The sequence below is a fragment of the Miniopterus natalensis genome, chromosome 10, assembly GCF_054644295.1.
Source record: "Miniopterus natalensis isolate mMinNat1 chromosome 10, mMinNat1.hap1, whole genome shotgun sequence".
Taxonomy (NCBI): Eukaryota; Metazoa; Chordata; class Mammalia; order Chiroptera; family Miniopteridae; genus Miniopterus; species Miniopterus natalensis.
Window position 1 is genome coordinate 48,626,903 of NC_142090.1, and position 15,241 is coordinate 48,642,143.

General features: G+C 33.6%; 1 protein-coding gene across 1 annotated transcript in view; it reads right to left on the reverse strand.

The window, feature by feature from the left end:
- MAGI2 (membrane associated guanylate kinase, WW and PDZ domain containing 2) overlaps positions 1–15,241 on the reverse strand; it is a 1,282,556-nt gene that overhangs the window by 1,211,069 nt on the left and 56,246 nt on the right. The gene's annotated exons all lie outside the window — the stretch shown is intronic.

Sequence of the window (15,241 nt, forward strand, 5' to 3'; positions counted from 1 at the left end):
TGAGAATTCAGTTCACATGCTGTAGACTTTGTTATATGATAAAAAGGTTTGCTTATGTTTAAATTATGTCCACTCTTTAATACTCAGAAACATTTCCAGTTCTTTCATAGTTAAATATTGTCCTGCAAGGACTAAATTGCACCAAACCTCAGGAAGATAGGCTAGGACTTTGATTTTCCTCTATGCAGTGTTTATTTTTGTTTTTCTTTTTATTGAATTTATTGAGTGACGCTGGTTAACAAAATTATACAGGTTTCAGGAGCATAATTCCACAATACTTCATCTGTACACTGTATTGTGTGTTCACCACCTGTGGCAAAAATACTTAAGATGAGAGCCACCTACTTAACAAATTTTTAAGGGTACACTAATACAGTGGTGGTTTTTAATACCGGCAAATTGGACACTCAGTAGTGGCTGTAGCCAGGCCAGTCATTGTAAGTAGAAGTTCATATAGCTTACCCCATAGATAACCTCCATCCCTGCCAACAAGGCCATTTTGTTCATAAGTCCATTGGGAAATGAGAGGAGTGACCAGGCAAAGAACCTTACTGGTATCCAAAGACCCACATGATTATTAAAATCCTCCACTCCAACAACAACAACAAAAAAACCTGTTAGAACTAATAAACAAATTTAGTGAAGTTTTAGGATAAAACAACAAAAAATATAAACTAATAATAAATTATCAGGAAGACAAATCAAGAAAACAGTCCCACTTACAATTGCATAAAATGCATGAAATAATTTAGAATGTATTTAAGGAGATAAAAGAGCTGTACACTGAAAACTATAAGATATTGATTTAAAAACTGAAAATGACAGGAATAGATGGTAAGACATTCCATGCTCACTGATTGGAAGAATTAATATTGTTAAAATGCCCATACTATCCAAAGCATTCCACAGATCCAGCACAATTCCTATCAATATTCCAACGGCATTTTTCAAAGAAATAGAAAAACAATCCTAATATTTGCTTAGAACCACTAAAAAAACTTTGAATAACCAAAAAAATCTTAAGAAAGAAGGAGAAAATGAGGCTCCACACTTCCTGATTTCAAACTGTATTACAAATCTATAGTAATTAAGAGTATGATGTCATAATAAAAAAATAAAGAGCCCAGAAGTAGAATCATGCATATATAGTCAATTAATTTATGACAAAGGAGCCAAAAATATACAACGGGGAAAAGACAGTCTCTTCAATAAATGGTGCTGGGAGAACTGGACAGACACATGCAAAACAATAAAACTAGACCCCTATCTTACACTGTACACAAAAGCAACACAAAATGGATTAAAGACTTAAATTTAAGACCTGAAACTGTAAAACTCATTGAACAAAATATAGAGAGAGTAAGCTCCTTACCTAGGTCTTGGCAGTAACTTTTGAATTTCACACAAAAAGCACAGACACCACCAAAAATAAACAAATGAGGCTCCATTAAACTTAAAAGCTTCTGCACAGCAAAGGAAATGAACAAATTGAAAGGCAACCTACAGGATGGGAAAACATATTTTCAAACCATATGTCTGTTGAGGGGTTAGTATTCAAAATACATAAAGAACTCTCACACACAACAAATAAGCAAACCAATTAAAAACTGGGGAGAGAAACAGAGTAAATATTTTTCTAAAGAAGACGTAGAAATGGCCAGCAATTACATGAAAAGGCGCTCAACATCACGCATGGGCAGGTAAGTGCACACGGAAGCCACCAGGAGATGCCACCTCACACCTGTTAAAATGGCTATCATGAAAAAGACAAGCCACAGCAAGTGTTGGCAAGGATGTGAAGAAGCTGGAACCCTTGTCCACTGCTGACGGGAATGAAAACGGTGCAGCTTCCAGGCAGTGTGCTAATGTGAGCTGCAGAGTGACCCACAGAGATCAGCAAATGTTCATGACACTTGTAAATATCTCGAGATCAGGAAGGACTAGGTTCGAGTGGGACCTTCTTAGTACAGTTCTATTGATGTGTTTGGCTTCTCTTTCCTTCTTTATAAAATGAGGATAGCGGGGAAGATTAAATAACATAATCAGTGGGAAGATTTTGACAAAGTACCAAGTGTTCCATACAAGTTTATTAACATAACTGCACAGAGATAACCTCCTTCTGGAAGTCCCAATGTTTCCTTTGTAAATATATTGCGAAGGTGTTATTAATAACTTTAGTTGTAACAAACCTGTAAGGAAGCACTTTTTTTTTTTAAAGTACTTTTAAAATAGAAATAAAAGTGTTCATACTTGTCTGGTCTCCTCCCTCCTGTGCGTTCTACTGCAAAAGCGCGGTCGGAATGTTTTACTGTGGCAGGGCGGACGCCAGTCCTGGCGCAGGGGACGGGGAGGTGCAGTATTTCTTTCCGTCCATCCTCTGTGACAACCGAACGGCTCTGGCAAGCAGAGGAAGAAATAATTCCCAATCTGTCTCTAAATCTTAAATCTAAATCTTACCTTTTTACACGCAACCATAAATTATTTATCTAGACAGATATCTCAGTTTCTCGCATTCATTTTATGATGAATGCTTTACTTTAAAAAAGCAGAAGTTTCTTTGAATTATAATCTAGTGGGAATTTTATTATAGCTCGAGTTCACTAAAGAGAAGAATGAAGATCAAAGCAGGTTTTTGTTGTGTGTTTTTTAAACACAGAATATTTTCCTCCTTGTTTTCCCCAGGAAATATGTGAGGATGAATTTTCTCGATTTAATTCTCATTATTAGAATCTCATGATGTAAATCTCAATGCACCAAAAATTTCTGGAGACATGTGGTCACACATTACCAACATGGGTTATACACACGTGATTTAAGGCAGGGCCCCTGGGCCTTGAATCACAGCTACTGCCTCTTACAAACTGGGTGACCTGGGACAACTTATTTAAAATGCCTGTGCCTCAGTTTACTATCTGTATGAGGGCAATGATAATAGTGCCGATGCAACTGATCTGTGTGAGGGTTAGCTGGCGCTAACCCTTGATCCTTAGTTCTTCACAATTATAAATCTTTGAGGGATATATCTACACTTCTTCAAAATAAGTTTTAAAAGCTGTCATACATGTCAAGAAATCTGAAAAAAGTCTCTCATTTGCTATCCTTCTTTAGCAACAACGATATAAAATTATTTCAAAATTGTTTTCAAAAGATCGAATTTTTTAACAGAGGTTTGAAATAAGAAATAAAATGTATTTATTTTTCTGCACTTGCATTCCAAAGTACCTACTGAAAAACAGAAGTGAAGATACAACCTGGGGAGACCATAACTGTTGGTAACCATTCACCTTTGCCTCCTGAAAATATTCCATAAACCCAATTGTCTCCATTCTGATCTGTGCAGAGCCTCTGAAAGTGTTCGGCTTCATTTTTTTCCTACAAGGAATGTTCATGATGCTGCATTTAGCTCTCTTTGAATTTACGTTGAGTAATAACTAATCATAGATTGTTTTCTCTGTATTTATTTGAACCTAGCTTTTTCATAAATATCATTAGGTATGACTAATAAAAACATTCACAAAAATATTTAAGAAGAGTTCAATAGTAATATCAAATATAATTATACAGGTATAAAATTTGATTTTAAAATACCCAGCCATGTAGTTAAAGGCAAAAGCAGTCTTTTGTGATACATGGTCTGTCCACTAATTATTTTCATAAAATTTTGTGATTTAATATTTTCCTTCCATAGATATCTCTGAGAATGACGGAATCTTTTTAAAATATGTAAAATAGAATCCATCATGGACATAGCTGTACGTATTGCTTGGAACATACATAATTCCTACAATGCAAAGCAAAACATGGGAAATTGTGATGTCTCTAAGTCATTAGCTTTCTGATTTCATTTAAATCTTTACATTCTAAAACAGGAAAATAAAATATTACATCTGTTCATATTATAGTCTTATTTATTTATATTTCTTATATTAAACAATACACTACAAACAGGAATGCAAAGATAGTTTAATATTAGAAAATCTATTAATAGTAAAATTCAGTGTCAATAAGTCTAAAGAAAAAATATCTTGTTTATTTTTACAGATGCCAATATAATCATCTGATTAGCAAAAAAGCACAAGGATGCTTCCTTAATGTGACACAGCAAACCAAAAACTGACATCATTTTAAATGATGAGATACTACAAGGATTTCCATTAATGATAGAAATAAGGCAAAAATAATATTTTGGATATACCAGATAGTGCAATAAAATTTGAAATATAAACACAAGTTATAATTACATTAAAGGAAGAGGTAAGTGTGTATTAGTATGTAAGTTACAATAAAATCATTCCAAAGAGTAGTGAAAGAATGAGATATTTATTTAATAGTTTGGGGACAAACAGTTAATGAATTCAAAAGAAAATATCGAAAATATCAAATGCGCCCTCCCAAAGTTATATTTAAAGATAAATTCCAGATATATTAAAAAGTAAATGGTCAAAACAACAACAAAACTCACAGAAAGAGAAAACCACAGGGGAAAACTTATGCAATCTCATGTTGAGAAATCACTGCTATAAAAAAACAAAAGAAATAGAAAATATTCATAAGTATGACCATAAAAAAATTATGATTACAAGGGTGAGTCAACCAATTGGCCAGAAAATGCAAAAAACCTGAATGCTTCTAAGAAGCAATAGCAGCAAGTCTATTCTAAAATTACATTTTTTTAAGTTTTGTTTTTTTTAATTCCCAGGACAAAAAGGATGTACTTTTGTAAAAGTAACACAAAACAACATATTACACCAAACAACTATTGGGTTATTTGCCATAGAACTTTCTCTGTTAATTTGCTTTAAAATGTAAGCCATTTGTTATAAAATAGTTTAAATATGAGAATTTATTACATATTCCAGGGTATTAACAATAAATAACATGTTATTTTTTTCCTGGATAGCTATTAAATTACACTCATTAAACTGCATCCAAAATGCCTTCCAAGTTTTAATGAATAATACATGAAACTTTAGCACACTTTATCTTTTTATAATAGGTAGAATTAAAAAAGTTTTTATCTGCATTGACTATGGAAACTACAAAGGTAGAGGAACATATTGAATATTTTCATATAGATGGAAATCCAGTTTTTTACAAATATCTAAACAGTATACAATTTCACAGATAACTTCCTATTAGTCTGTGATGATGTGTTTTCTTGCAAAGATAGTTGTATTAAACTAACTGGTAATTAGCAATGAATAAATCCCCCAGGAAGTGTGTAGGAAAATGGATGTTTCAAAAAAAGTAGCAGCACCTTTACTTACTATTTCCTTTATAGCACTGTAGTCATGAGAATGCTTAAAGGAACTTTAAAAAGATCTAAGCATACTAAAAATTTTGCAGTAATATAAAAGAGAGAGGGTACATATAGTGTAATAAATGGAATGCTGCAAAGGATTAGAAGGCAGTAGGTTTCTATTGTAGCTTTAATGTGAAGGCTGCAAAAATGTAAGGCTGTAATAAAAAATAAATAAATAAGAAGGGAGGTGCTTAAACTATAGTACTATTTAACAACATTAGTAAATTTGGATGATACTCCGTCAGGACCCGGAATGGAATAATGTTTCAGTATCATAAAAATGCTTTAAGACAAAGTGACTGAGTTTCAGCTAATGGTTGGGTTTAAAAATATTATTCTTTCACACTTTTATTACAGAGTTAGTAAAGGTAGAAAGCCTGTTCCATTGCCTTTAACAATATCTGTAATCTTAAGGATTAAAAATATACTTTCTCATCACACATAGAAGCTTCTATTTTCCTTTTTTATTTTTGACCTTGTAAAAGTGCTTTATTATTTCTCAAAAGATGATATCATTATCTGAAACAGGGAGATTATGATCACAAGAAAATTACTTTCACTGTATTTTAAAGCTATGGGGAAGACGCAAACAAGCATTTTCAAAGTAGAAAAAATATCCAACCTTATTATGTCTGTCGTTTCACCAGCTCTGGAAGCTCAGATGCAATAGCAATAATAAGAATGAATTACAACTTACACTAGGGCTATAAATTCTAAAACTGATTAGTAACATATTTATACACAGTTTTCAAAATTGACAATATGTAAAAGCTATTACATACAGATGAATCTAACAACCTAACGTTGGGGTGTTGTCTGTGCATTTATACCCACATGTTATCAGGGTTAAAAGAACATTCCAGTTGAAATGTCTGTCTTAACAAGCTTATACTAAAGTTCAGAGCACCAAATTGTGGATCTTGGGATTAAAAGAAAAGACAGTTTAGTCGTGATTGACAGCAGCGCCAAAGCAGTAAGAATCATTCTAACCGACAGATCTCAGAGGGGGGGCTGGGAGAGGTTAACCAAAGAATTTATAAGCCTATATGAACAGCCCTTGGACACGACAATGGGCGGGCGGGGGCCGGGTGGGTGGGAGATGGGTAGGGAGGGTAAGGGGGAAATGGGGGACATCTGTAATGCTCTCAACAATGAAAAATTAAAAAAATAAAAAGTTCGTTCACTTAATAACTCTTAACTAACAGATAAGGCTGATACTCAAAATCAGCAAACATATTTGAACATCCAAGCCACAGCTATTCTAAGGTGTCTTAGTAACATATTGTACTTAGTAACATTTAATAATGGTATTTTTTCATTAATTTCCTTACATAATTAGGTTTATGAAATACTTGCAGGGGACAATTCCACTCCACTGCCTGGCAAATCTCTTTCCAGAAACTCTGACAGTATATAAGATTTGAGATAAGTACTTTTATTAATAAAAAATATACTAAGTAGTTAAATTAATTGTACATTATTGTTCATGTGGATATACATATTTATGAATAGTCTAAGAGGTCTCACTCTTCAAAATTAAACACTTCACCAGAAACCACTTATAAATTTTTATTCCTGGTTTTCATTGTTAGAATTAACTCGGAGGACACTTCTGTCTGATTTCAGCTGCTGAACCATCCAGAGAATGCACACGATGCAAGCCTTAGGACTCACCAGGAATCCTCTTCTCACATCAGAGGGGCTTCCACATTTACTTGTCCTTGACACTGTTTACTTTTCTACTTGTTCTTGCTTCTCCAGGTAGGCCACATAGTGACTTCTGCCACCACTGGTTAGGTGTCCGAATTTAACCCCTTATATCCCTGTATTACAACTAGTTATACTGTTATCTGGCTCCAAAAGATAAATGTTGCTCTGGACATAATAATATTTACCATCAGTGGTTTGCATGAACAAACACTTGCTTTCAAATAAAACAATTTCTTCTGAAACTATTATGCCTCATCTTCCTACTTTGGAAATTTTGGTCCATATTCTCTGGTATTCTAATTTTGTTCTTTCCTATATTCTATTTTTAGCATAGTCATCTTATGTGCTAAATTTAGCTATTGGCTGTAAATAATTTAATTTTAAATTTAGACCTTTCCCTTCAGTTTCCAACTTTAAGCATGCATAAAGTTGGTCATGGGCTATACAATAATGTACTGCAGTTTTTCTATGAGTTTAGATCCTTCTTTCTTATTTGCTTTTTTCTTTCCTTTAAATCTAAAATGTAATAGATATTTGAATACATTTTTTTCCAGAAAATAAACCACACCAATAACCATATTAGTACAATATTTTTATTGTTTTAAAATACCTTATTTCTAAATTTCAACACATTTTGTATGAATCATTTAATCTCAGTTATGAAAATTGTATTGTAGATAATAACTCATAATGACAACATCCCCCCAAACTAAAATAATAGTATTCCCACTCACCTGATGATGATATATGTAAGAGATACATTTTGAAATTAGGCTATTAGAAATAGAATCCAGCCTAGTTTCAATTCTAGATTCAGACCATAATCGTAGCTTTTCCTTTGATTCAGATGTAATTCTCTTCTATTAAGAACATCCATTTTTCTTAATACAACATATAATTTACTGAAATATGCTGACATGCCTCCTAAACCTTTAGTCCTTATTGGTGACGAATGCCTAAGCTATTTATTGAGTCAGATGAAAGTTACTGTAAGTTAAGCTTATTCACTTTCTGTTCAAACTGTAAGTAACAATTCAGTTTAAGAACTATGCAAGCAAAAGTATCCATCAATAGAGAGAGAAAAAAGAGTACAATGTATGTCAATGCTTACAAAACTGAAAACTGGGTTTATTGTTTTCTAACAATGACATCTATAAAACATGCTGAGACTTTTATCAGGGAAGTTATTCTTAGTTCATTAGTCAGTTGACTCTTACTTGGGCATTGAAGGGTTAACTCATTTTCAAAGGAAAGAATGCTAAAATATGATAAAATAAAATGTATAAATGTAACCAAGGTGACAATTTTTATTTTATTATAAGAAAAATATGCAAACAGGGTCAGCCTTACCCTTGACTTAATAATGAATCTTACAGAAAGGCAAATGGTTTCATAGACTATGAGGTCATGTGGTGCATATTCTACATTCCACTTTTATGAGAAAGACAAATAAAAAAATAATAATCAAGCTTACATCAGAGTCTTAAACAAAAAGTAATTTTTAGTATGTCTTGAAATCAAATCAAATTCAACCTCATGAACCACATACACTGAGCCATTATAAAAAAATATTTATAGTTTTGGCCCAGAGCAAGGTACAAATATAAAATAATAATAATTTCAAAAGAGGACTGAAGCAATGGTAGCATTATTATAACAAGCATGTAATTTTTCAATAACTAAGTGTGGAAAGAATAAAGCTTTCTTGAATATTTAAATTCTGGGATACCTACTAGAAATTCAGACATACTTTAGAGTTTCGCTGTATATTTTGGAAGAATTTTCATCAAAGAACTAAAGTAAGTTTATTTTAAAAGTATACTGAACTTTAAGATTTCTTAAAATGTTATGGCATAATTATAATGAATAACCAAGTACTTAATGTGTTAAATGAAATGCACACCTCTCATCCACATATATCATTAACCAATAAATGACAATATTTAAAAATTTTGTTCAATGTTGACAGATGTACAGAATAATTTCTAATTTGTTTTATTCCAGAAACTCTCAGGTCAGCATGCTATATGATAAATATCCCCAAATTGCTGTGGAATAACTGAATTGCAACATTCCTAGTAAATAAAATCAAGTTTCTGGGATATCAAATGAAAATGCAATGCACTTGAGAGAAATAAAACATTAACTTATTACTGTGTTGCTAGTATCTTGTATCATACTGCTTTTTAAGTTTCCTTTCATATCTCATCTCTATTAACTGGTAGTAAATGCTACTTCATAAAAAGGTTTTAAAATAATACATTCTTCTATTAAAAATTATAGGTATCAGAAATTCTTTTCCAATCATTTTGAGAAAAAAACAAACATTTATCCTATATTTTAAGATATTTATTTTCAGCCAACCTAGGAATAATTCACTATATTTGGCTTAAACTTTGCAATGGATTCTGTGAGAATGAATATAATCCTAGTGTATATTATAATGGGAGGAGACATGATTTCCTGTCTGAATTGCCTTTTGCCCTTCACAGGTCTAGGGCTGGCAGCAACAGGGTTGGGTTTCATGGGCTTGGAGTTAGTCCATGAGTCCAGCAGTTTGGACACTGGGAGAGAGGAAGCTAAGGAAGACTCCTACAGAAAGGTGATATTCAACTGCTTGGAATTGCTCACTCATTCCACAAATAAATATCAACACTGGTAAAGTGACAAGACGTATTCTAGGCATTTAGGATGTGGTCAGAACAAATCAGTAAGAACTTCTTATGGATCTTATATTTTAATGTAGTAAGTATAAAATCTATGTCCAATGGTCCAGAAACAACACTGGACCATTACACAGTTTAAAATCCAGATGTGTAGAGAGAAAACAGTAGATAGGAATAAATGAGATTCCCATGTGGCCCACAAATTGTTGTGGACTGACAAAATTCACATTTATAAATCTGGGGTAATGTGGCTCCTAAACATGTCTGGCTGACTGACTAGGAGAATCAGAAACTCAAAACAAAATTCATTTATGGGTGAAAGGTGATGAGCAGAACAAAATCTTCAGGTACAGTGTTCTTTTCATCAAAGATAGGATACATCTGCATGATTCATTCAAAGTATAGTCTTTCCCACATTTAAAGTTTTAGAATTTTGTAAAGTGGCATTGACCATTCAATGGAAAAGTGTATGTCTTCGTTGAAACAGTAAAGCAAATTAAATAACCATGGGAATCATAGCAGCAACCCTATTTTACTCAGAAGTCAGTTATGAATTGCAGTCACAAATATAATCAAGGAAGTTTTATGTTCTATATGAGATGATGAATGGGTGGGTATATAAAAGGTTCCCCAGAAAAGGGAGAGTGGGGAATTTTGGGAGGAGCTGGAGAACTTGTCTTTCTACAACTAAGGTTTGTGACAAATGTGAACTCAAAGCACCATCGGTGAAGATTCTGATTTCAGAGCAGAGTTCAGCACAATCCCTCCTTCCTTCCCCTCAAAGCATGAGTTTCATAAACTCAAGTCATAATTCACGCCAAGAAGTCTTGATAAAGAGGAGTAAAATCTTGGCAAGGTAAAAATTTAGTCTAAGAGATGTGTTTCTGGCAAGATGGAAGCTTCCAATCTCTCCACCTTGGAATGGCAGAAAGGACTACAATGCACTGCGTGTGAGGACCGCCTCCTCTTCTGAGTCCCCAGTTCTCAATTGCTCAGAGTCTCTTGACCTAAGATGAGCATCCCAATTCACAGTATCCTAACTCTGTCAAACATCCTACTGCAAGGAAAGCATGAAACTCAGCACTGGAAATGTTGCTACAAAAATTATGATACATTAATACCCTGCACAATTTTTTACAGGCCTCTTTATTCATCTCTACTAGTTTTTTACACAAAGAAATCTGGGAAACCTCAGAACTGCCAGGAGTGAGATGTCAGAGTTGACTTCCTGAATTAATTAACTAGTGAAGATATCAAAATAAGGCGTAAGTGCCACAGATAATATGGAAAAGGCATGCAAACAAGGCTCTTTTCTGTACTTAAAGAAAGCAGGAAGATCTAGCTTAAAGAAATAATCCAAAAATGTTGAAAATATAGGTTATGTAAGAAAATGCAGTCTCGTGACTTACAGAAAATTATAAAATAATTCAAAACAAACTAAAAAAAGAATAAAAAGACATACAGAAATGTATTCTGGTTTTAGACTTCATTGTTACTATAGGCAACTTAGGATTGCTATAGAATTTTTGGAAAAGAAACAGTTTAAGTAAAGTGGGGGGGGGAAGCAGCACTCTAAAAGCAATTAATTTTACTCAGTTTTCATTAAGTTCTATTTTTTAAACAGAACCCAATTCCAACTTTCTAAATTCAAGAAGTACCCTTCTTTTACACATCATAAATACCTTAGCAAGGCAGAAATGCAGACTATACTGAGTAGATCACCCAGGATGAGCTGAAAGAGCATCATCAATAAAGACTATAGGTGATAGAGAAAAGAATGGATTTAACACAAACATATTTTACTAGAATTTGATAACTGTCTTCCCTCTGCTTTCACAAATCACAACAGAGAGACTATTATAAACTAAGGTAGAAAAGAGATTTTCATTCATCAAAAAACCAATACTCCAGCCTTAGTTTCTTCACTAATATCTATTTGCAGCATCTGCTTTACTGGGAAATTTTATCATAATCTTTGAATTACTACAGAGTGTTGGAAGTTGAAATCTGTTTTATTAAATAAAAGCAAAGGTGTATTTTCCCATTTTGCTGATCTATTATAAAGACTTAAATGGTAGAATCCAGTAATAATAGGCTTCAGGAACATCTAAGAACTTTGCATGATAAAAGCTGCATATGTAAAATGGTAATTACTAAATATAGCACCCAATATTTAAGGAAAAAAGATATTCTTATGAAGATTTTTTAAAAGTTAGCTTTCTCATTACTTTCCTTTTCATACAATGATTCATTGGGGTAAAACAAAATCAATTCCTAATTTTCAGAAAAATTAGAATTCTTTAATGTTTCAATTATCCTTTGATATGGTTAAACTGGGATAGTAAACCAATGCTAACAATATTTTTTTAATTTAAATTTAGCTGGGGAAAAAAATGCCACAAGAAGGTAATTCTCATTCTTATGTACCTATACTGAACATAATTATATTGATTTCAGTATATTAACATTTGGAAGTAAATTTCTTGCTACATGTGAAGTTTTGTTCCCTTTTCTTGGAAATTCTACAGGTATTTTGTGTGTGTGTGTGTGGGGGGGTCCCCCACATTGTTTACTTTCTAAGAAAAATTTGTTATTCGAGCAATGCAACTTCCCTCTTCTAATAAGTTGAATGTCCAAAATTATTTTACCTGGACCCATTTTACTGTTTTGGTAACAAAACAAACAAACAAAAAATCAGTGCCTGCTTCCTAGGACAATACAGATGTCAGAAATAACTTTAAGATTCTGCTTCTCTTAAACCCTATGAAAAACAGAGCCAGGCCTGTTTGTCCATAGAGCTACCACAAAGAATATCTGTTTTTCTTTAAAATAAATCAGATGGGATCTTTTGTGTGTCCAGTTTGAAGAGCTAAAATCATCAAGTTGGAGCCTTCCTACTTACCATCCCTGCTGTGTATACCCAGCCTGTATGTTTGAAGCTGCCAGGGACACTGATATATAAGAATGCTTTACTCAGAGGTGAAGCCACATGCTTGCCCCCTAGACCAGCATGAAGGTGTGTGGGAGATGGCAAGGCTCCTCATCTGGTTTCTTGCAGACTCTTTCCCAGAAGTTAGACTCAAGACTCAAGAACAGCTTGGTTCTGATATGCCCAACTCAGGTAAGTTTTTGTGGGCATCTGAGCTAACAATGTCAGGCCAATGTGCTCAGATCCCTTGCAATGTATACTTATCTTGTCTGGAAAAAAAGCTTGCCCTGACTCCATGACTTTGGTTATTTGTGTGCTGGTGCCCCTGCAAGTGATATATGTTGCTGTAAAAAAAACTGAATGAATAGGGTAATTACCCTTATTAGTCCTGACTGTGCTGATTTCTGTTAATTCCCATTTCTTGCTTGTCAGTTCCAGGTAGGATATCCTTAAACACTATAAAACTGAAACCTGTTATTTTGGACAATTTTACACAGATGTGATATACTATGAATAAAATCTTGTTCCAAGATATAATTACAGTACAGAAAGCAAATGATTCTCATACCATTCAATTATAAAGTATGTATTTCAATAGTGGACTAGAATGTCTCCTACATACAGCAACCTTCTGCACAGCCTCCTTACTGAGCCATGCCTCATTTCTTTATTCTACAAACAGTAACCACACTGATCTTGTTGGAATAAAACATGTTAGTATTTGTTTTTAATATTAGAGGGTTATCACTATTCACTCTCAAAGCAAATCTTACTTACTTCTCATTGGTTCCATTTTTCTAGAATGGAAGCAAACTAAATTTCTAAGGCTACCAGTAGAAGTTAAAACACTAAACTTTTTTCACATTATAAAGAACACATAGAATATAATACTATATTGAAAAATATATAGCATTAAAAATATGTGTTCTGCACAATTTATATCTTTAGTTCTTGGCAATTTAATTTTCTGACTAGACAGTAATGTGAAAATCTGAGAGGAAAATCAGTCATACCTACAGTACTCTCAAGGACATAAATAGTATGTGCCTCTAGGTTTGATAATATTTAGTTGAAAAAAATACCATTGCAATCCATTGGTTCAAGTTCTCCAAGTAGATTATAAAAATCAGCCTAATGGCCTTGGCCAGTGTGGCTTAGTGGTAAAGTGTCAGCCTGTGCTTCGAAGGGTCTCGGGTTTGACTCCTGGTCAAGGGCACATACCTGAGTTGCAGGTTCCTTCCCCAGTTCTTGTTCAGGCAGATTTGGGAAGCAACCAATCAATGTGTCTCACATGGATGTTTCTCTCTCTCTCCTTCTCTCTCCCCCTTCCTCCCTTCCACTCTCTCTAAAAATCAATGGAAAAAATATCCTTGGGTGAGGATTAATAAAAAATATATGTATCAGCCCAATGATTAAAGATAAAAGAGTAAAGACTAATTAGAGAAGGTTATCTTTTCTTAAAAACAAATGTAAAAGTGAGATATTTATGGATATTATCTTGATAAAAGGAAAAGAGAATTTCTATTAAACAGAAACCCATATAATTATACAATGAATACAAAATAGTAATTGTGTGAAATAATATAATTAAAGGAAAGTGTAAAATTATAACAGAATATTTGATTATGATTATGAAAATGTTAGAGTGATGTTATGGCTTTCAGAAGGTTTATGATTGGAATCTGAAAAAAAGGCAGTAATAAAACTGGAAAGTCTCATACCACAGTGTAACATGGAGATACAGGGTGACTATGTCCTGTGAGTTGACTTCTCCAGTCCCCAAACACTAGAACTGTACATTGCTCCCATGATTAGAGTGTCATCTCCCAATCTTATCTCTAAAACTTATAGTTCTGCGATCCCATCAATGTTCTATTTACATTAAACCACTTTTGTTAAGATCATTCTGATATATCATAAACATCCCATCATTTCCAGCTTCTATAGGGCATACATATATAAACCTCAGCATAAAATCAGGTGTATGACTCTATGTCACTTGAAGTTAGATCCTATTTGTTTCATGCAAATAAGTCCATTTTTCTCACTCTTTTCTTCATATACTTTAGAGGGGCCATGCAGACTACTCAAGGAGAGGAGAATGGTGAGTGAGTGAATGAATGAATGAATGAATGAGACTGTCTAAATATAGTCTAAAGCATAATCCATAGATATCATTTTATAGAAGACCCTGCACAAAGGCATCTATTGATGTTTTCCCATTAGAATTATATATATGTAGTTGTCTCTATCCTGTGAAACTGGGGGTTCTCTAGAGTCTACAGAGACTTGAATCACTCATCTGTTATCCCATCATTGAGCACAACTAGTATAATAATAGACTACTAGCTTTCAAATCCATTTCCTTTCCTTCCTGGGCACACAACTAGATTACATTTTGCCAGCATCCCTTATATTAGGTCTAACTATGACTCATCCCCAGCAATAAAATTTGTGTTACTTCCAGACAGTGTTCCTAGGAAGTTTCTGCCACGCCATGCTCTCTTTTATCTTCTACCTGATAGGTAAAGAGGAGGAAGCCCCAACAGTTGCAAAACTATAGCATAGAGCAGATCAGTTCCTGAACCGTGGTGGGGAGTGGGTGGGGGGAGTGCCTGTTGTTCAAGAAAATCT